This window comes from Phyllobates terribilis, unplaced genomic scaffold (genome assembly GCF_046119375.1).
Source record: "Phyllobates terribilis strain yellow unplaced genomic scaffold, ASM4611937v1 Scaffold_7__3_contigs__length_470593459, whole genome shotgun sequence".
Classification (NCBI taxonomy): domain Eukaryota; kingdom Metazoa; phylum Chordata; class Amphibia; order Anura; family Dendrobatidae; genus Phyllobates; species Phyllobates terribilis.
Genome location: NW_027362767.1, coordinates 94,649,415 through 94,672,643, shown reverse-complemented (window position 1 = coordinate 94,672,643; position 23,229 = coordinate 94,649,415). Strand labels below are relative to the sequence as shown.

General features: G+C 47.1%; 1 pseudogene; it reads left to right on the top strand.

The window, feature by feature from the left end:
- The window catches only part of LOC141155364 (uncharacterized), a 54,521-nt pseudogene that overhangs the window by 5,030 nt on the left and 26,262 nt on the right, over positions 1-23,229 (top strand).

The following is a 23,229-nucleotide window of genomic DNA, read 5'->3' as shown; positions in this document are numbered from 1 at the left end:
CGTAAGTTGGCCGGGAGTTTCAATTTATAGGCCACCGGGTTGATCTGACTGATGACCTCCAGAGGACCGATGAACCGAGGCCCTAACTTGTAAGAAGGTATCTTGAGTCGGACATATTTAGACGAGAGCCAGACTTTATCTCCAGGACGAAATTGTGGAGGATCCAGGCGTTTTTTGTCAGCGTGTCTTTTCATCCGTTCGGACGACTGGAGGAGTGCGGATCGGGTACTCTCCCAAATGGAGGAAAATTTGCTAACGAGAGATTCCGCAGCCGGGTTGTCCACAGAGGTGGAGACAGGAAAAGGAATCCGAGGATGCTGACCGAAGACTACAAAAAACGGGGATTTGGAAGAGGATTCGCTCTCGTGATTGTTATAGGAGAACTCGGCCCATGGTAGGAGATCCACCCAGTCAGAATGATGGGCATTAACGAAGTGCCGGAGGTAACTGGTCAGGTTCTGATTGATCCGCTCCACTTGACCATTAGACTGTGGGTGGTAAGCGGAAGAGAAGTCCAGGGTGACGTCTAGCAGTTTACAAGTGGCTCTCCAGAAACGTGAGTTGAACTGTACCCCACGATCCGACACAATGTGGAGGGGCAGGCCATGAAGACGGAAGATGTGGCGGATAAAGTCTTTAGCCAGCTCGGGTGCAGACGGGAGACCAGGCAGGGGAATAAAGTGAGCCATCTTGGAAAAGCGGTCAGCGACCACCCAAATGACCGTACAACCGGCAGAGACGGGGAGATCAGTTATGAAGTCCATAGCAATATGCTGCCAGGGGGCAGCAGGCACAGGAAGCGGAAGAAGGCGACCGGCTGGCAGGTGTCTCGGGACTTTGTTGCGGGCGCAGGACACACAGGCAGAAACAAAGTCTATTACGTCCTTGTGCAGGGTAGGCCACCAGTAGTGCCGGGCAATAAGCTGGAGGGTCTTTTTTTGACCGGCGTGGCCAGCTAGTTTAGACGAGTGACCCCAGTGTAGGATCTTCTCCCGATCAGGTACTGATACGAACGTCTTACCGGGAGGGAGACGATTTAGGCTCACGGGAGCCACCTGCATTACTCTGGCGGGATCGATGATATGTTTAGGTTCTTCCTCGAGATCGGACACCAGAAAGGATCGGGACAAGGCATCTGCTTTGACGTTTTTGTCAGCCGGGCGAAAATGAAGAACAAAATCAAAGCGAGCAAAAAACAAGGACCACCGGGCTTGGCGCGGGTTAAGTCTCTGGGCATGCTGGAGGTAAGCCAAGTTCTTGTGGTCAGTGTAAATTATTACTGGGTGAAGAGCCCCCTCGAGTAGGTAACGCCACTCCTCCAATGCCAGTTTGATGGCCAATAACTCTCGGTCTCCTATGGAATAGTTGCGCTCAGAAGAGGAGAAGAGTTTGGAGAAGAAGCCACAAGTTACCATTCTCCCGGAAGATGATTTTTGAGTAAGTACCGCTCCGGCTCCAGAGGAGGAGGCGTCAACTTCCAGGAAGAACTGCTTGTTGCCGTCCGGGCGATGCAGCACCGGGGCGGAAGAGAAGGCCTGTTTTAGGGAAAGAAAGGCCTCCTCTGCTTCGGGCGGCCACTCTTTGGGATTAGTACCCTTACGGGTGAGCGCGGAAATTGGGGCAGTCCGGGAAGAGAAGTGTGGTATGAAGAGGCGGTAGTAGTTGGCGAAGCCCAGGAATCGCTGAATGGCCTTCAACCCCTCCGGTCGAGGCCATTTCTCGATGGCAGACAGTTTCTCTGGATCCATTCGTAGGCCGGTCTGAGAAATAATGTAGCCCAAAAACGGAAGCGAGGTCTGCTCAAAGAGGCATTTCTCGTATTTAGCGAAGAGGTGATTCTGCCTGAGCCTGAGCAGGACCTGACGAACGTCCCTCCGGTGAGTCTGGAGATCCGGAGAGAAGACCAAGATGTCGTCCAGGTACACCACTACGCAGGAGTAGAGAAGGTCCCGGAAGATGTCATTGACCAACTCTTGAAAGACGGCAGGAGCGTTACAGAGACCAAAGGGCATTACCAGATATTCATAGTGGCCGTCCCGGGTGTTGAATGCCGTGTTCCATTCATCCCCCTGACGGATACGGACCAGGTTGTACGCCCCACGGAGGTCCAGTTTGGTGAAGATTCTAGCCCCCCTCAGACGATCAAATAACTCCGGAATGAGCGGAAGGGGGTACTTATTCTTCACCGTGATCTGGTTAAGGCCTCTATAGTCTATACAGGGACGGAGAGAGCCGTCCTTCTTTTTGACGAAAAAGAAGCCTGCTCCCGCCGGGGAGGTAGATTTCCGGATGAATCCCCTGGCCAGATTCTCCTCAATATATTCGGACATCGACCGGGTCTCAGCAGCGGATAAAGGATAAATACGCCCACGGGGAGGAGTAGTACCAGGTAACAGGTCGATAGGGCAGTCGTATGGTCTATGAGGAGGTAGTGTCTCTGCTTCCTTTTTATTAAAGACATCAGCATAAGACCAATAAGGAATCGGAAGTCCAAGTAGATTAGCTGGGGTAGGAGAAGGACGGACGGGATGGACGGGAACCAGACAGGTATTATGGCAGTCCTGTCCCCAGCGAAGGACTTCTCTGGTCTGCCAGTCAAGCACGGGTGCATGTCTCTGGAGCCAAGGTAGGCCTAGCAAGAGGGCGTGAGAGAGTCCAGGCAGAACATGAAAGGAGATACTCTCAGAATGCAGCATTCCCACCTGCAGAGTAATGGATTCGGTGATGAGTTGGATGGGGCGTGGTAAGAGGCCCCCATCCACGGCAGCAACAGACAAGGGTACAGCCAGAGGTTTGGTGGGGATGTGGTATTTCTCTACCAGGGACTGTGAAATAAGATTCCCGGCTGCTCCAGAGTCAAGTTGGGCTAGTTCGAAATAACGGTTCTCCCCGCAGACGATTGAGACTGACAGCAGCAGAGATGGAGAGGATTTATTCTTGTCTAGGTTGACCTCTCTGAGCGAACCTAGACACAGGCGTTTCCCGACCTCTCCGGGCAGGCACGGATCCGGTGCTCCTTACTGCCACAGTAGAAGCAGCTCCCTTCGGCACGGCGTAAGTCCTGACGGGTTTTGACCATCTTGGTCTGGTCAACCTGCATAGACTCAGGAGAGTGTACCTGGGTAGAGACGGAGGGAGTGACGGGTTTCTGAAAAGTAGGAGCTAGACATGGTAACCTCCCCTCACGGGTGACCTCTTTGGCACGCTCCTGGAACCGTAGGTCAATCCGGGTGGCAAGAGTTATTAGGTCATCGAGAGTGGTAGGAATGTCCCGACCGGCAAGTTCATCTTTAATACGGCCGGACAGACCCTCCCAGAAGACGGATACCAGAGCGTCGTTATCCCAGGCCAGCTCCGAGGCAAGGGTACGGAACCGTATGGCATATTGGCCCACGGTGAGACTTCCCTGACGGAGGCGTAGCAGTGATGATGCGGATGAGGTCTTCCGTCCGGGTTCGTCGAAGACTTTCCGGAAAGCCGTGAGAAAAGCAGGCAAGTTGGACACCAGGGGGTCTCCTCTCTCCCATAGAGGATTTAGCCAGGCCAGGGCCTCCCCGGTGAGATGGGACATGATGAATGCAATTTTGGCTCGGTCGGAGTTAAACTGGTGGGACAATAGTTCAAAGTGCAGGGTGCACTGATTTATGAAGCCCCGAGCCTGGGCGGAGTCGCCTCCGAAGCGAGGAGGTGCAGAAAGCCGGGGTCCGGGGTAGGATACCATGGTATTAGTGGGCAGCGGAGCTGCCGGATTGCGAGACATGGCACTGGCGGAGGTTGCTGGTGGAGCAGTCAGAGTGTCCAGGCGAGTATTGACATTCCGCAGGTGACCCAGGATGGACTCCTGTTGGGACCTTTGACGGGACAGTTCATGACACAGGTCCGAGAGCGAGGGAGCTTGGGTGCCACCGGGTTCCATGGCCCGAGCAAACTGTAACGGGTCTGGGAGGCGGAACCTCTGAGCTACTATACAAGGGGGCAGTCTTTGTAAGGGAGCGGGTGGCGACCAGGGTAGACGGGCAGGAGGTCACAGCAGGTGACCGGGACAGTCTGAGTGAACGGGCTGGAGGTCACGGCAAGTGACCGGGGCAGTCTCTGGATGAACGGGCTGATGGTCACGGCAAGTGACCGGGGCAGTCTCTGAATAAACGGGCAGATGGTCACGGCAAGTGACCGGGGCAGTCTCTGGATGAACGGGCAGATGGTTACGGCAAGTGACCGGGGCAGTCTCTGGATGAACGGGCAGATGGTCACGGCAAGTGACCGGGGCAGTCTCTAGGTAAAGGGTTGGTACGACCTGTGGCGGCTGATGATAGACGTGAGCTCCCAGGTGAGCAGGCGAGAGTCTCTGGAAGAACGGGTGGTCACAGCATGTGACGGCGGAGCCTCCAGGAAGACCAACAGACAGGCGGCAGATGAGCGCTCCCAGGTGAGCGGGCAGAAGACTCTGGACAGGCGGGTGGTCACAGCACGTGACGGCAGAGCCTCCAGGTAGGCTAGCGGACAGGCAGCAGATGAGCGCTCCCAGGTGAGCGAGCAGGAGTCACTGGACAGGCAGGTGGTCACAGCACGTGACGGCGGAGCCTCCAGGTAGACTAGCAGGCAGGTAGCAGGTGTGTGCTCCCAGGTGAGCGGGCAAGCTGGTCCATAGACAGACTGACAGGAGTTGGAAGGCAGACCGTCGGACCTCGGGCAAGCAGGCAGGTGGCTGATGTGGGCTCCCAGGTGAGCGGGCAGACTGGTCCTTAGACAGACTGACAGGAGTAGTAAGGCAGACCGTCGGACCTCAGACTAGCAGGCAGGTAGCAGATAATCAGGCAGGAATCTGGCAGGTAACTGGCAACGGGACCTGAGGGCTGAAGCAGAGTAGTAAACAGTGCAACAACATTGCTCGGGCACCTCCATTTTGGAGGAGGTGCCTTATATATGGTGAAGTCCTCCGGCCATTGGCCGGGGACTCCTTAGGACGGCGCGCGCGGCCCCTTTAAGAGGGAGGGAGAGCGCGCGCGCCCTAAGCACAGTGGACGGGAAGGAGCGCGCGCTGCCAGCAGAGCGGGAGGAGGACGCCGGGCACGGAGCAGGGAGGTGAGGAGAACAGCGTCCCTGCCTAGCAGAGGGCAGGGACGCCGGCGCTACATGGAGTGATCCGGCTTGATCCAGAGATCGTGAAGGATCTGGTACTCTAAGACTCTGTGCACGTGGATACTACTAAGGAGCCCTGTTGTGAACTACACTTTGAGACTGAGATTGATTCTAATTCCTGCTGACACCTGGATGTGCTGGAGAGCTTGGTGAGAAGGAGAAGCTGATCAAACCCTGTGGCCGGAGATTAGGGTCTAATTAAAGGTTTAGTTTGTTAACTGTTTGTATATGTATTAAGTCTGAGAGATTTCTCTTTGCTCTTGTGAGAAGAGAAACTGTACACTGTATAGGTAACACGTTGGTTAAATATATATGAGTGTTCTCTAAGGGGAAAACAAGGGTACCCGGATCTCATTGTATTAGTGTGGGAGGGGGGTGTAAGGTTATATTCCTGGGAGGACCACGTGCCACGTCCGCGGTAACATCCTGGGTAGGCCCCGTACTGAATAAGTGCGGGAGCTGCATAGTCCAGGGGTAGTTTGGCTTATTCCCACGAGATTGGCACTTGGGCTCTCTCGGGCTGCATAACTTGTATTTCTCCAATAACCCCCCACGACTGCACCAAAGGAGGATGTCACCCCACCCTATAGGGACAGGAAACACAAAGAGGTTAAATAGCCCCTCCCTCCAGTGTTTTTTCCTGTCCCTATTGGGATGAAGAGGTCATCCAGGGTGCTCTGTGCCGGCGGCAAACACCTAGCATACCTTTAAGCCGGGCAGCTGGGACCGGGCAGTTTTTCTTCTCCTTCCCTTATGCTGCTCCCGTCTCATCCGGGACTCGGGACCCCTGTCCCCACTGAGTCCGCGCCTGCGGGTAAGGTCCAGTGGGTGTCGGGCTGGAGGCCTCCTCGAGCTCTCCAGCCCCGCTCCCCCCACCCCCCCCCCCCTCCCCCCCCACTCAAGGCGGCCTCCGGCAGTTTCCATAGCGGTGAGACACGTGCTGAATCCCGGAAGTGACGCGGACCGCCGATAATGTCACTTCCGTTGTGCGTTCCACCCTGGAACGCAGTAACTTGGAAACGGCCGGAAAGTGACGTGGAAAAGGGTCCCTTAAGTCACTTCCAGTCCATTTGGGCTCTCAGTAGAGGGAGAGAGAAAAAAAAAAAAAAAGCGAATAATAAATAACCCCGCAGGTGATCGCAGGTGTTCCTGCTTCACCAATTGGACCAAGGGGGAGGAGCCTTGCCACCCCCCTCCCCAGGGAAAGAGGGAGAGTGCTGAGTCCAGTCGCCTATATAAGAGCCGTGGACTGAAGACATCTAAGGTAGGACCTAATCCGTTTTGTATTGTTACATTGGATGGTCAGGAATCTATCTTCTCCATGTCTGCGGAGCCCAGCGCAATTCCAGTCCCAGTAAGTCTGGCACTGGGGGTCCTTTCCTAGGTGCAGGTTAGAATTGATACATTAATTACCCTTCTCCCTCTTTTTTAGGGGGACAAGGATCCTGCACCAGGAAATAAATCTAGCCGAAAATGTGCTATATGTTCAAAAAAACTATCTTCTTCAAGCAAAAAATATTTATGCCAAAAATGCACAGAGAAGATTTTGAGGGAAGAACAGCCGTCCCTCATAGACGAGATCAAAGGGATAGTTCGTCAGGAGGTTCAGTATTCATTGGCCTCCTTTTCCCGATCCACTTCTGATTCGCCGCCAAAGGCGAAAAAGAGGAAAATTTCCCTGGAAGAAAAAGAAGACTCGAACTCCCAGGACGAGATGTTCCTTCCAGAAGACCCTATAGAAGAAGGTGAAATTAGTCCAGCAGAGGAATGTCTGGAAGATAATAAATATTATTTCTCAATGGAATTTATGGAAGACCTCCTCTCGGCAGTAAGAAGAACGATGGAAGTGGAAGAAGAGAAGCCCTCTAGATCAGTCCAGGAAGAGATGTTCGGTGGTCTCCGCTCAAAGAAAAAGATGTTGTTCCCTATACATAAAAACATTCAGGATCTAATCCTGGACGAATGGGAAAATCCTGAAAGACCACTGAATACACCAGTGGAATTGAAAGACAGGTTTCCCGTAGATGAAGAAACCTCAAAATGTTGGCCCGAGATACCTAAGGTCGATATTCAGGTGGCAAGAGTCGCTAAAAAGACAGTATTGCCATTTGAAGACTCAACGCAACTAAAGCATCCTCTGGACCGCAAGATGGACAGCCTTCTCAGAAAATCCTGGGAAACATCAGCAGTCCTTCTGAACACAAACATAGTCTCCACGTGTGTTGCACGGGCCATGTCAAGATGGCTCAAAGAGGAGATACAAGCTTCCCTACCTTTACTGCAGAAAGCCACTGACTTCCTGGCGGATGCTTAAGCGGAATCTGTGAGGGTAACCGCCAGGGCAGCAGTCCTATCGAGCTCCACAAGGCGAGCACTATGGCTGAAATCGTGGAATGGTGAAGTGGCTTCTCAAATAAAACTTTGTTCCATTCCCTTCAGGGGAGAATATATGTTTGGCCAGGCCCTTGACGACCTCCTGGAGAAGGCGGCTGATAAAAAGAAATCCCTGCCTGAACCCAGACACTACAAGAAGACCCCCTTTTGCCCCCCCTGGGGAACAGAAGCCCCAGTACAGGGGAAAGGCAAGTCTGGTCAGTGGAGCTACTCCAAAGGGGGGAAAGATAGGAATATTTTTTTCCCAAAAGGACAGCGACAACAGAAGCGGTGACGCCAGAGCAGTGGGAGGACGAATCATGAAATACCTTCCCCAGTGCCAAAAGATCTGCTCCAATCAATGGATCTTGAAGGTAATTCAAGAAGGGGTAAAGATCGAATTCTCCTCCTATCCTCCAAGAAAAGTAAGGATAACTCGTCTAACTTCCCTGAGATTAAGAACCGCAATGATGTCAGGCCTAAAAGACCTACTATCCTTGGGGGCTATTTCACCGGTCCCAAAAACAGAAAGACACACAGGCCACTATTCACGCCTGTTTATGATAAAGAAACCAAACGGCACCTACAGAATAATAATAAATCTGAAACCCTTAAACCAATACATCATCTACCGAAGATTCAAAATGGAGTCCATCAGATCAGCAGTTCCCTTGATAGGACAAGGATATGTGATGGCAACCATCGTCTTACAGGACGCATACTATCACGTCCCTATACATCTAACATACCGGAAATTTCTAAGGTTTGCGGTGGTTCAAGAGGATCAAACGTTGCATTTTCAATTCAATGTATTGCCGTTCGGGATATCCTCAGCACCAAGAATATTCACCAAAATTATGTCAGAGGTAGTGGCTTCAATCAGAAAAGAAAAAATCGGCATCATTCCCTACCTCGACGACTACTTACTAGTAGATCCCTCGGTGGAATCACTCCAGGAAGATCTGCAGAGAACAATCCAAATCCTAACCACCCTAGGGTGGTTGATAAATCATCAAAAGTCAGACCTGGTCCCTGCCACAGAAAAAACATTTCTGGGTGTTCTACTAGACTCTGCCAGACAAACCTCCTTCCTACTGAAAGACAAACAGATACTTTTGAGATCCAAGATATCGAATCTGAAGGCCCTGAACAGAGTGTCCCTAAGGTCTGCCATGTCAACCCTCTGCTCCATGACAGCCTGCATCCAATCCGTAGCCTGGGCTCAGGCTCACACCAGGGTGTTGCAAACCCATATTCTTGCACAGTGGGATGGATCCCCAGACTCCCTAAACCGGATGATCATGATCCCTCATTATGTGAAGCCATCCCTATCATGGTGGCTCAGCCCAAAAAACCTAGGAACAGGGGTTCCATGGTCTCAGTTCCCTCTGATAACAGTCACGGTAGACGCCAGCAAGACAGGATGGGGAGCCGTCGTAGCTCAAACCCTCTTCCATGGGGTCTGGACAGAAGAGACCAGTAGGAGATCCTCCAACTTCCGCGAGTTAAAGGCAGTGGCACTCAAAATGTCGGCTCCAATCATTACGGGCAAACACGTAAAAGTCTATTCGGACAACATGACTACCGTAGCTCACCTGTCCCATCAAGGGAGTACAAGGTACGAGAATCTAAAAAGTATCTCGGCAAGAATATTCTTCTGGGCAGAAGGACATCTTCATTCCTTATCAGGTCTGCACATAAAAGGCTCAGACAACATCCAGGCCGATTTTCTGAGCAGAAGGAATATCCATCCGGTTGAATGGGAGCTGGACTCAGACATTTTTCACATGTGGACCCGACAATGGGGTCGTCCGGAGGTGGACCTCTTTGCAAGACGCCAGAAAACCAAGGCAGAAAAATACTTCTCCCTAGATCCAGACGACGTATGCCTGGGGATAGATGCATTCGCTCACCCGTGGCGTTTCCATCTGGCTTACGCTTTTTCCCCAATTCCATTGCTAGCCAAGACCTTACAGAAAGTAAGGACCGAGGAGGTCAAGATAATTTTGATAGCCCCGCTTTGGCCCAAAAGGAGCTGGTTCTGTGCACTAAACAGTTTAAGCATAGAGGGACCCCTCATTCTGCCAGCAATCAAGAACCTTCTCCATCAGGGTCCAATACTTCATCCAGATCCAGAGAACCTCCATCTAGCGGCCTGGCTTCTGAGTTCACAATCCTGAAGGCCAAAGGACTCTCAGAGTAATTCATACCCTACAAAAAAGTAGGAAACAAATCACAAACTCCATATACAGCAAGATATGGAAGACCTTCCTAACATGGTATAAACCAAATATACCAGATCTTCGGCATCCTGACATGACCCAGATCTTGGATTTTCTACAGGAAGGGCTGGAGAAGGGCCTTAGACCTAGCACCCTCAAGGTTCAGATCGCGGCACTGAGTATTTATTTCGATCAGAGCCTAGCTGAACACCGATGGGTAAAAAGGTTCAGGACCGCAGCTACTCGCCTGCGTCCCAGAATAATTAACCATGTTCCCTCCTGGGATCTTAATATCGTCCTTAAAGGTCTGACACGACCACCGTTTGAACCTTTGGCCTCAATAGAGCTGGATAAATTAGCCTGGAAAACAACATTTCTAGTAGCGATTACCACTGCCTGGAGAGTGGGAGAAATCCAAGCCTTCTCAGTGAATGACCCATATCTGAGAATCCTGGATGATGGGATTATTCTACAACTGGACCCATCTTTCTTGCCAAAGGTAGTCTCAGACTTTCATAGGTCTCAAGAGATAATTCTTCCTTCCTTCTGTCAAGACCCAAAAAATAAAAGGGAAGAAGAATACCATACTTTGGACGTAAGGCGGGTTGTTCTTCACTACCTCCAAAAAACAGAGGCCTGGAGGAAGGATCAGAACCTCTTTATTCAGCCATTTGGTCAGAACAGAGGGAAGAAGGTCTCAAAGGTTACCATCGCCACTTGGATCAAGAAAGCAATTGTAGAATCATATCCGATCCAAAATCTCTCACCACTAGAGAAACTGAAAGCACGCTCTACTAGAGCCATGTCCGTCTCCTGGGCAGAGAAGGCTAGCGCTTCCCTCGAGCAGATATGTAGAGCAGCTACATGGTCCTCGGTCCATACCTTCACCAAGCATTACAAACTTAATTTAATGTCCATTAAAGACTTGGCCTTTTGGCGGAAAGTGCTTCAGGCCATTGTCCCTCCCTAAACATGAGTCTTTGGTACTCCTCCTTTTGTGCTGTCATGGGGGGTTATTGGAGAAAGTAGAATTAGACTTACCGGTAATTCGGTTTCTAATAACCCACCACGACAGCACTGGTAATTCCCTCCCAGGCTTGATTAGCCAATCATTTTAATTTTGAACAAAATATAATTTGAAGCATCCATACTTGTGTGGTCCTTTATAAAAACACTAGAGTGAAGATGAGGGAGGGGCTATTTAACCTCTTTGTGTTTCCTGTCCCTATTAGGGTGGGGTGACATCCTCCTTTGGTGCTGTCATGGTGGGTTATTAGAAACCGAATTACCAGTAAGTCTAATTCTATTTTTGTGTTAGTGGCTGTTGTGGCCCATATTTTGAAGAATTGTTTAACCCTGTCAATTTTTGTGACCAGTATAAAGAAAGTTATTTGCCACTATACAAGGTCGGAGTAATTCATAGCAGCGCTGTATTCCTCATACACATTCGACTGGCGTTCCGGTCATTACTCAGACATGAGCGTGACAGCTTCATGTATATCTATGCAGCTGTCATGCTTGGGTCAGGAGAGCCGCCAGCCAGTCCGTGCACTGCGTTCCACTCTTGCTTTGATTTATACGCCGCATGACTCTACCCTCAGAGCGTTTTTCAGGCTAGTTTCAGATTGAACCTGCACAAGGAGAAAACATCTTGTGCACATACAGTAAGCTTATAGAAGTGTTTTGAAAAAGCTTTTTTCCTGATGCTTTATTTTTTTGCAGCATTTTAATGACAGTGCCTAGTTTGGAGCAGATTTGATCAGGATTTGCTTCAAAGATCAACATTTTTTTGGTAAAACTGCATGCAGTCTATAAATTTATTATAAAAGGCTGTTCATTTTTTACAGATAAACATCAATTCTACCCACAAAACTCCATATGAGTTAACAGTCAACTTTGAAAACTAGTCCATGTGAATTAGCAATCAATTTAAAAACAAGTCATTTTCCTGTGAAAGCTCTTGTCACTGCAGTCTCTGTCCGCATTGCGATTGAGCTGTGAACTTACAGTAGCAGCAAGTCCTGAAGGTCTCCAGCTGGCAAGTCATGCTGGGAGGGAAAGTGACAGTGGAACACATTTTTCCAGGACGTCCCTCCTGACAGCACCATGGAGGTCGTCCTTCTTATCCTTATGGGGACAGGAAACACACGAGAGGTTAAAAGATCCCTTCCACCCAAATTTGTGCAAGCAATTCTTGATTGTGCACACATAGCCTTAGTGTTTTTCCTGTCCCTGTAAGGACAGACAGGACGTCTGAAGAGAAAAGAGCCTCAGAAGTGAGGTTACCTGCAATGGAATCGAGCAATGGGGGTGGGGGGTCATCCTCTCCTTCCCCCTGTCAAGCGGTCCATGACCGACACCCACCTGAAGGGTGGTTCCTCAGCCGCAAACCAGTCTAGCAGGGAGACCTCCTGGTCTTCGAGCCACTTCCCTCCAGTGGGGGGCTATCGGCTCAGGCATCGTTCCAGGGCAGAGCGGGTGGCATGAGTGAAGAGGCGCACTTAGGTGACATCACTGAAGTGCGCGAGCAGCACATACTTCCCGGCCGGGCGTGCGTTCCACTGTGGAACGCAAGAGATCTGTAAAGAAAGACAAGTTAGTTTAAAAGTATTACCATTGTCTATTGGGGCAATGCTGACATATGCAACACAAGGATGGAGGATTCAGGTCGTGCAGATGCCCCTGTAGAGCAGATCATGGTAAATATGAGTAAGCACTAAAAAGATTACTCACTATTTTTTCCTGTATACTTAGTATCTTTCCCGTTTTTACAAATCTAGGACAGGGGAGCCCTTGCTACACCAGTATCAGCACCCAAAAGGGCTGGCAAGGCTTCAGGGAAAACTAGATGTGCTATCTGCAATGTAAAATTGCCCGAAGAATGCTGGAAGCAGTTATGTGAGGGTTACACCTAAGATCTAAGATCATCAGGAATGAATAGTCCACTTTCCTATCTGACATGAAGTTCATGATTAGAAAGGAGGTCCAAGCCTCTATCTCTAGTCTCATTCCCCCACGTACATCTCAACCTGGTCCCCGTGCTAAGAGACAAAGATGGGTGATGAAACTAAGTTCAGAAGAGGATATACAATCCCTTGGTTCTGATCAGGATGAAGAGGGGGAGATAGCTTCAGAACCCCTGGAAGAGGGTAAAAGATATCTCTTCTCCTCTGATGATACAGACTAGCTCCTACGGGCAATCAGAAGCACTATGCAGGTGGAGGCAACTCAGAAGTCTCAGTCTATCCAGGATGAAATGTTTGTAGGTTTGAGATCCCGAAGGCATAGAGCCTTTCCGGAAAATAATCACAATCGTGCCATGATCCAGGAAGAATGGGACGATGCCGAGAAAAGACCCCGTGACTTCAGGATTCGTCTACTTTTTGAACTGGAAGACATAGAGACCTGGGAAGAGATCCCGCAAAATTGATGTCCCAGTTGCCAAAGTTGCCAAGAAAACCTCATTCCCATTTGAGGATTCTTCAAGCCTAAGGGAACCCATGGACAGGAAGGCTGATGGTCTTCTAAAAAGAGCCTGGGAAGTATCAGCGGCGATAATGAAAGCAAATATAGCCACTACCTCCGTTGCCAAGTCCATGCATCTGTGGATCGATCAACTGGAGGAGCATTTAAGAAATAAGACTCCTAGGGAGGACATCTTGGGGTCTCTTCCGTTAATGAAATTAGCCACAGGATTTATGACGGATGCTTCTGCAGAATCTGTTAGATTTTCAACTAGAAATAATTCCCTATCTAATACGGCCCGTCAAGCTATTTGGATAAAACATGGTCTAAGGATAACCAATCGAAAAACAGCTCTGCTCCATTCCCTTTTTGGTTCAAGTTCAGGATCAAGGAGGAAATTACACCATTGGCATAGGGGGCGGCTCAGGCAGTTTGCAGGGAGCTGGCAGGACATATCCTAGGACCAGTGGAGTCTAAAAACTATTTCACAGGGTTATATGATAGTTTGTCCAGTTGCCACCCAAAAGATTTATTATAACAAATCCTCACTCCCCAGCAACCAGTTTCCCTATGTAGTCAGACATAAAAGATCTATTAAAATCAGGAGTAATAGTCCTTGTTCCCCCAGTAGAGAGATATAGGGTCACTACTCAAGCCTTTCACCATCAAAAAGCCTTCGGGCAAATCTCATATAATAATAAACTTAAAGACTTTAAATCATTGGGTAAAGTAAAAAAAGGTTCAAAATGGAGGCCATAAAAACAACCATACTCTTAATAGACAAGAACGAGGTGATGTGCGCGTTAGATTTAAAAAATGCGTACCATGTACCAATACATCCTTGTTGTCAAAAGTTCCTCAGATTTGCAGTAAGATTCCAGAATCAGATTTGCCACTTCCAATTTCAGTGTCTTCCTTTCGGTCTGGCCTCAGCTTCGCGGGTGTTCATGGAATTGATTGTAGCTTACCTATGGGGAAAAAAGGTATCATTATAGTCCCCTACCCGGATGACTTCTTGTTGGTGGCCAACTCGACAGAGGAACTACGGAACCACTTGGAAGTATCGGTCTCAACGTTAGAAAATCTAGGCTGGATGCTAAAGCTAGAAAAGTCAGACCTGGTTCCAGGAACCAGGAAAATATTCCTGGGTGTCCTCCTAGACTCCCGTTTGAGAGTTGCATAATTACCAGTAGGACTAATCCCTGTTTTTTTTCATTTAGTCTGATACCTGGTCCTTGTGTGGTTAGGGTCTTTTAGTCTGTACAAGGACCAGTTGGGGGTGGGTGCAATGTCTCCCTGTAGTATGTCTTACCTTTTCCCGTTAATTGTGACTGTGTGTTCATACGTTCATAACACCTGCGGAGAGCTACAGAAAGACCTGGAATCATCAGGTACAATTGTAAAAAAAAAAAACTAAGTAATGCACTCAACCTCCATGGCCTGTATACACGTACACCACGCAAGACTCCATTGCTGAACAAAAAAGCATGTTAAAGTGCATTTACAGCTTGTAAAATAATGGGAGAATATAGTCTGGTCAGATGAGACCAAAATTGAACTCTTTGGATGCCATAATATGCACAATGTTTGGAGGACAAAAGGCACTGCACCCCAAAAAAATACCAACAGTGAAGTTTGAATATGGGAACATCATGGTTTGAGGCTGTCTTTCAGCATACGCCACTGGAAAATTTCATATAATTGAAAGAAGGATGAATGGAAAAATGTACCGAGACATTCTTGATAAAAATCTGCTGCCATCTACCAGGATAATGAAGATGAAATGAGGGTGGACATTTCAGCAAAACAATGATCCCAAACATACAGTCAATGAAACTCTCAATTGGTTTCAGAGAAAGGCTGGGCCATTCTAGAAGCTTAATTTTCTATCTCCTGACTTGAATTTAACAGAATATTTGTGAATGGAACTAAAGCTCAGAGTTCATAGGAGGCCATGAAACCTTCAGGATTTGAAGAGTGTTTGTGTGGAAGAATGGCCCAAAATCACCCCTGAGCAATGCATGCGACTAGTTTCTCCATACAGGAGTCGTTTTGAAGCTGTCATCACCAACAAAGACTTTTGTACAAATTAAATTTCTGTAAGTGTGTTCAATACTTTTTTCCCTGTGTCATTTCTCATTATTACACATATCTTCATTTATGGACATTGGGACAAAGTCACTGGCAGAGTACTGGAGGGGAGATATGTTTCACTGCGGCTGTTAACATGCTGGAATGGTTTCAATTCAGTGAGGCTATGTGCAGGGGGGGTTAAACAGCCATTTTAAAAGGCTTGGTTCTTTGTGAATGGCCATAGTGCAGATAGGAGTCCATTCACCGTATCTCCACCCCAGGGTGTCGTCTGAGCTATAAATAGCCAGCCTTTCGACTCAGATGTTGTTCAGTCTATGGAGAAGCTAGCTCTAGAGAGAGAGGAACTTGTTTTTTGTGCTAACCTGGACTGTGTGTTATTGGTAACCTAAGAACTGTTCTGTATCTTTTCCTTTTTCTGTACTGTTATGCCAGAAGGGATGTGTTTATTTTATGAACTTTGCCAGGGTTTATGCTGTTTTAAATAAACAACTAAGAAATTTAAAGAGACAGTGTTCCATGTCTACCTCCGAGTGCAGCAGAGCGAGACAATCTACCTCAACATCTATGGTTTAATTTCTTTGTGGATTGGATGGGTTATTACTGACATCTGATGAGAATTACATGTCAACAGCACCTTTTAGAAATATATTTACTATGAAAATTGGTGACGAGTTCAATATTTATTTCACCCGCTGTATATCCTGATATTTATGTTAACCATTCCAACCAACGTAGCAGCAGAAGCTGGATCTATCAGTCATTGAGCTTCTGTAAGACTTGTGCTTTCTCACAACTCAACCAGGTGAGCAATTACCGCACCATATAAATGCACTAGATCTGTATAACGCCCTATATGCACTTTGTCTTTTTTTAGCTTCTCTTCAAAACTTTAAAAGAGGACGTTTTTATTTTAAGCTAAACCTTCTACAGCCCTGTTATATGTACCCACAAAATAATTGCTACTAGTGAAGCCCATTTGTTTAACCACACAGTACGATACCAGTTTCACGGCCCCCACAGTGCCTCCTACACTATATGATGCTCTTATTGCTTATGGCACCACCCACAGTCCCCTCACATAGTATGAATCCCCCAGACCCCCTACAGTAAGTTCCATCACAGTGTGCTGCACAGTATGTGATTATATATATATATATATATATATATATATATATATATATATATATATATATTATGTCATCTTTAAATATAGCTATTACTGACTTGTCCTGGCTCCAGCACCAGTCCACTCATCTCTTTTCTGCCACAGCTGTTTCTTTGTTCTGGTGCCCATCAAAATGCTATAACCTGTTGTGCACCTGTTGGAAAATGTTCAATGCAACAACTCCATTCCAATGTATGTAAATGTTTTATTGCTAGGTTTGTGTATTGTCTATAAAGTTTAAAAAAAAATAAAAAAAAACTCCCAGAGGCTCACACACAGAAAAGACCATGTGACTGTGTTCAGTTTCCTGTGTCTGTGCGTGAGAGGAGAAGCAGCCTGCTGATGCTGCACAGAGGCACTTGGCTTTGTGGAAACAGGAATATACAGTTAGGTCCATATATATTTGGACAGAGACAACATTTTTCTAATTTTGGTTCTAGACATTACCACAATGAATTTTAAACAAAACAATTCAGATGCAGTTGAAGTTCAGACTTTCAGCTTTCATTTGAGGGTATCCACATTAAAATTGGATGAAGGGTTTAGGAGTTTCAGCTCATTAACATGTGCCACCCTGTTTTTAAAGGGACCAAAAGTAATTGGACAGATTAAATACCGGTAATTGTAAATAAAATGTTCATTTCTAGTACTTGGTTGAAAACCCTTAGTTGGCAATGACTGCCTGAAGTCTTGAACTCATGGACATCACCAGACGCTGTGTTTCCTCCTTTTTGATGCTCTGCCAGGCCTTCACTGCGGTGGTTTTCAGTTGCTGTTTGTTTGTGGGCCTTTCTGTCTGAAGTTTAGTCTTTAACAAGTGAAATGCCTGCTCAATTGGGTTGAGATCAGGTGACTGACTTGGCCATTCAAGAATATTCCACTTCTTTGCTTTAATAAACTCCTGGGTTGCTTTGGCTTTATGTTTTGGGTCATTGTCCATCTGTAGTATGAAACGACGACCAATCAGTTTGGCTGCATTTGGCTGGATCTGAGAGCACAGTATGGCTCTGAATACATCAGAATTCATTTGGCTGCTTCTGTCCTGTGTCACATCATCAATAAACACTAGTGACCCAGTGCCACTGGCAGCCATGCATGCCCAAGCCATCACACTGCCTCCACCATGTTTTACAGATGATGTGGTATGCTTTGGATCATGAGCTGTACCACGCCTTCGCCATACTTTTCTCTTTCCATTATTCTGGTAGAGGTTGATCTTGGTTTCATCTGTCCAAAGAATGTTCTTCCAGAACTGTGCTGGCTTTTTTAGATGTTTTTTAGCAAAGTCCAGTCTAGCCTTTTTATTTTTGATGCTTATGAGTGGCTTGCACCGTGCAGTGAACCCTCTGTAATTACTTTCATTCAGTCTTCTCTTTATGGTAGATTTGGATATTGATACGCCTACCTCCTGGAGAGTGTTGTTCACTTGGTTGGCTGTTGTGAAGGGGTTTCTCTTCACCATGGAGATTATTCTGCGATCATCCACCACTGTTGTCTTCCATGGGCGCCCAGGTCTTTTTGCATTGATGAGTTCACCAGTGCTTTCTTTCTTTCTCAGGATGTACCAAACTGTAGATTTTGCCACTCCTAATATTGTAGCAATTTCTCGGATGGGTTTTTTCTGTTTTTGCAGCTTAAGGATGGCTTGTTTCACCTGCATGGAGAGCTCCTTTGACCGCATGTTTACGTCACAGCAAAACCTTCCAAATGCAAGGACCACACCTCAAATCAACTCCAGGCCTTTTATCTGCTTAATTGAGAATGACATAACGAAGGGATTGCCCACACCTGTCCATGAAATAGCCTTGGAGTCAATTGTCCCATTACTTTTGGTCCCTTTAAAAACAGGGTGGCACATGTTAAGGAGCTGAAACTCCTAAACCCTTCATACAATTTTAATGTGGATACCCTCAAATGAAAGCTGAAAGTCTGAACTTCAACTGCATCTGAATTGTTTTGTTTAAAATTCATTGTGGTAATGTCTAGAACCAAAATTAGAAAAATGTTGTCTCTGTCCAAATATATATGGACCTAACTGTACATATCTTATCATATCTGTACCTGTTTATAGCTAATTAAAGCTTTGTTCTGTTGTCAACACGCTTTGAGAGTATCCTGAATGATCCGCTGCCAACAGCACCCCTGATGTTTTAATCCTCATTTTCTTAAAGCTCACTCTAGTGGCAGCTCAACATCTAGGTATTCATAGAATCATAGAATGTTTGTGAGGCTGCGTGCCCACGATGCGTTTTTCAAGCGTTTTTGCTGTGGAATTTGCGCAGTGTAAATGCTTAGTAATCCGTCCCCCATGGTCCCCAATGTCAATCCGCATGTTCTATGCCCATGCTGTGGATTTTTCCACAGCGTATTTTATGTGCGGAAAAATCAGCAGCATGTCCATTATTTGTTAGTTTAAGAATGCGGAATTGCCTACTCAATGCATTTGAAAAACGCATGGCAATTCCGCATGTCCAAAACGCGTGTTAAATTCCGCATGCGTTTTTTTCCGGGAAGGACATGCAGAAATGAAGCGGAAATTTTCCGCTTCATTTCTGCATCGTGGGCACATAGCCTTAAAGTCGGAGGGGACCTCCAGGGTCATCTGGTCCAACCCTCTGCTCATTGCAGGATTCACTGAGCCATCTCAGACAGATGTCTGTCCAGCCTCTGTTTGAAGACTTCCATTGAAGGAGAACTCGCCACTTCTCATGGCAACCTGTTCCACTCATTAATCACCCTCACTGTCGAAAAGTTTTTTCTAACATCTAATCTGTATCTTCTCCCATTCAGTTTCATCCCATTGCTTTTAGTCGTGCTTTGTGCAAATGAGAATAAAGCTGATCCCTCTACAGTGTGACAGCCCTTGAGATATTTGTAGACCGCTATTAAGTCTCCTCTCAGTCATCTCTTTTGCAGCTAAACATTCCCAAATCCTCTAACCGTTCCTCATAGGACATTGTTTGCAGATATTCATTCATTCATTCATTCAAATATTCATTTATTGGCATGCACTGCTAGCATATGCATTCTAAACTCTGACCACTTGACTAATAAAGCTCTTTTATAGCTGGGCTCTTGTGCAACTTTACAAACACTCCTCTGCTGTTCCAAGGTGCTGTCTGCACACTAAGATCTGCTACAACAAGTTATCTGCCTTCTAACTTGTCTCTTCTGTACCAAGGTTCTACAGTATCTGCATACTCAGCTCTGTTCCAACTAGGTATCTGCTTACCTACTAATCTCTGCTGTAACAAGGTACAGTCCGCACTCATCTCTGCTGCAACTAGGTGCCTGCGTACCTACTTATCTCTGCTATAAAAAGGTGTGGTCTACAATTTGGCTCTGCTACAACAGCTCTGATTTTCTAAAGTGCTCTCTGCTCTTTCTGTTTTGCTCCAACAAGGTGTCTGTTTTCCTTTTTCTTATCTGCTGTTATAAGGTGCTTTCTGCACATTCGTTTACTAATTCAAGTTGCCTGTCTACATGACTTTGCTTTTCCAGGGTGTTGTCTGAAAAAACTCTGCTGTTTCTTTGTGCCTGCCTGCATATCCAGGTCTGCTGACTCTCTCTGTTCAACATGCCATCCAGCAAATTCAGTTGCGCTATCCCACATCTCTATGTGTAAACTGGCTCTTCCATTTCTGCTATTTTTTGAGTTGCTAGACCTGGCCAACTCCACTACATCAACACCTCTGGAAGATGTTTCTCACACTGACCTACAGCTCAGTGAATCCACCTGACCAGGAGAGTCCATTACAATTGGCTACAGTTAGGAAAAGACCATGACTTAGAAAATAATTACATGGTTGGTCTATCTTTCTGAAAAACACTGGATGCATTATTCTTGACAAGATAACTTTCCTCATTGCAGATTAGAGAACATTTTGGATCAGGTGACACCTTTCTTAAGCTTCCTAGTTTACGGGTTAGAGAAATGATATCCCTTACATGGTTTAGTCAGTCCAGTACAGCTCATTGTCCCTTACAATATGCAATTTGGCTGGGAGAAATGGCATTTATGATTTTATTGATTTTGCCTAATGGATTCAGATGAGAGATCACTTCACATTGGTGAGTAATATTGCTAGTAACACATAGAAAATGACATTGTTCAGATTTCTAGAGTATTGTTGGTACGTTTTGGTGCTACTTGCCAAATTGTAATTTTATCTCTAATTTTAATACATTGAAGTGAACATAGATATTATTTTTCTAGAGGTTTTATTTTTTTGCGTCATATTCTGGATATACAGTATTTACAAGGCAAAAATGCAATATTGTTGCCCTGTCCACAATACGCTGTCCGTGGTTTTTATGATCTAAAGAACTACTTCAGAATACATACTGTGTATCTAAGTTTTCCCTTGTACTAGTATCTGTTCATTGTTGATGCCTGGCACTATAATTTATTCCATACCTTTTTGTATTGTACTGTTTCTTTATTTTTTTTCTCAGGAGTGAGAGCCAAAACCAGGAGTGGGTGATAAATGCAGAATTGGTGACTTGTTTCTATTATACCTTTTTTCTGATGGTTCCTCTCCTGGTTTTGGCTCCCACTCCTGAGAAAAAATACTGACCGAATACTGATAGTGGGGCCGTGGCCTAAGGCATTTTTCATGACTTTTACCCTGTATTTTCTGTAGACCATATCTTGCCTGAGAAAATAGTACAAATGTGCCTCAACCGTGTAATATAGGAGCATTGCTTCTTGAAGTGCAAAGTAATCGGCCATCATGGTGACTGACAAGGTCCAAAGGTCCTCTGCCAAATAAGAAGACACCAAAAATTTAAATGGCTGCCACATGGTAGGTAGATTTAACATGGTAGCCCAGGAACTAGGATGTATGCCTCTGGGTAATACACTGCTCAAAAAAATAAAGGGAACACTCAAATAACACATCCTAGATCTGAATGAATGAAATATTCTCATTGAATACTTTGTTCTGTACAAAGTTGAATGTGCTGACAACAAAATCACACAAAAATCATCAATGGAAATCAAATTTATTAACCAATGGAGGCCTGGATTTGGAGTCACCCCCAAAATTAAAGTGGAAAAACACACTACAGGCTGATCCAACTTTGATGTAATGTCCTTAAAACAAGTCAAAATGAGGCTCAGTATTGTGTGTGGCCTCCACGTGCCTGTATGACCTCCCTACAATGCCTGGGCATGCTCCTGATGAGGTTGCGGATGGTCTCCTGTGGGATCTCTTCCCAGACCTGGACTAAAGCATCCGCCAACTCCTGGACAGCCTGTGGTGCAACGTGACGTTGGTGGATGGAGCGAGACATGATGTCCCAGAAGTGCTCAATCGGATTCAGGTCTGGGGAACGAGCAGGTCAGTCCATAGCTTCAATGCCTTCATCTTGCAGGAACTGCTGACACACTCCAGCCACATGAGGTCTGGCATTGTCCTGCATTAGGAGGAACCCAGGGCCAACCGCAACAGCATATGGTCTCACAAGGGGTCTGAGGATCTCATCTCGGTACCTAATGGCAGTCAGGCTACCTCTGGCGAGCATATGGAGGGCTGTGCGGCCCTCCAAAGAAATGTTACCCCACACCATTACTGACCCACTGCCAAACCGGTCATGTTGAAGGATGTTGCAGGCAGCAGATCGCTCTCCATGGTTTCTCCAGACTCTGTCATGTCTGTCACATGTGCTCAGTGTGAACCTGCTTTCATCTGTGAAGAGCACAGGGTGCCAGTGGCGACTTTGCAAATCCTGGTGTTCTGTGGCAAATGCCAAGCGTCCTGCACGGTGTTGGGCTGTGAGCACAACCCCCATCTGTGGACGTCGGGCCCTCATGGATTCGGTTTCTAAACGTTTGTGCAGATGATGCGCCCCCTGGGCCGTGGGGTACTCTGTGCCGGGCCAGTCGTTGCTAGTGGAGATGTCACAGTGGCGGTGACCTGGTCCATGACCCAGGGCAGTCAGTAAAAAGGTGATATGTACAAGGGAATTAAAGTTCTTATATACAGTTCGTGACGCCACCTGTTGTATGCGGCTAAGGGAGCCGCTGCTGCGGAGCAGATCGTCTGGAGCTGTTGTTAATGCAGCAGAATTGGTTTAGCTCTCCACAGGTAGAGCTTAGCTCCAGGGCAGTGTAGATATTGCTGTTATGGTGTAGTGCAGAGAATGGCGCAGTTAATAATCAGTCCACAACTTAATGGCGGTTTCCTCTCATCTTTACTTGCGGTGGCTAGGCAGACCGGGGCACGGGTACTAGCTGGTAGTAGAGGTGAAGTTGTAGGCCTTCCCTTTGTGCTAATCTCTCTGGACCTGCTGCGTATAGCTATGCTGCGGCCCTTGTCCCTGAGTAAAATGTCTTTGTGCTCATCCGTATGGCAGGCAGCTCGGGCCCTCCTGGAGTGTCTCTCCTACGTGGCAGTGCTGGGCCCTATGTGCTGCTGAGCCTCCGAGTGTCTGATGGGGCCAGGAGTCCTGCCCTCCGGTTTCTGCTGCTGGACTTTAGGTGCCCCACAACCTCGGACTCCGGTGACCGGTTCTTCTGCGCTTCCCTCTGGGGTGAACTGCCGTGCAGCTCCACTCCCTAGGTCTTTCCACGTCGACGTCCTGACTTCAACTCCTGTCTGCTCTCCTCACACTAACTAACCCCGCCTCCAGATCCCAGTTGCTAAGGGGAGGAGCTCCCCTTGCTGGTCTGGAGCCAGGAAGTGTTGCATGCTAGCAAAACCTGATTAGCGGACCCCTCCTTGCTTCCAGGCATGGCATCACCCCCTTGTGAGGGAGGCAATGCCACTG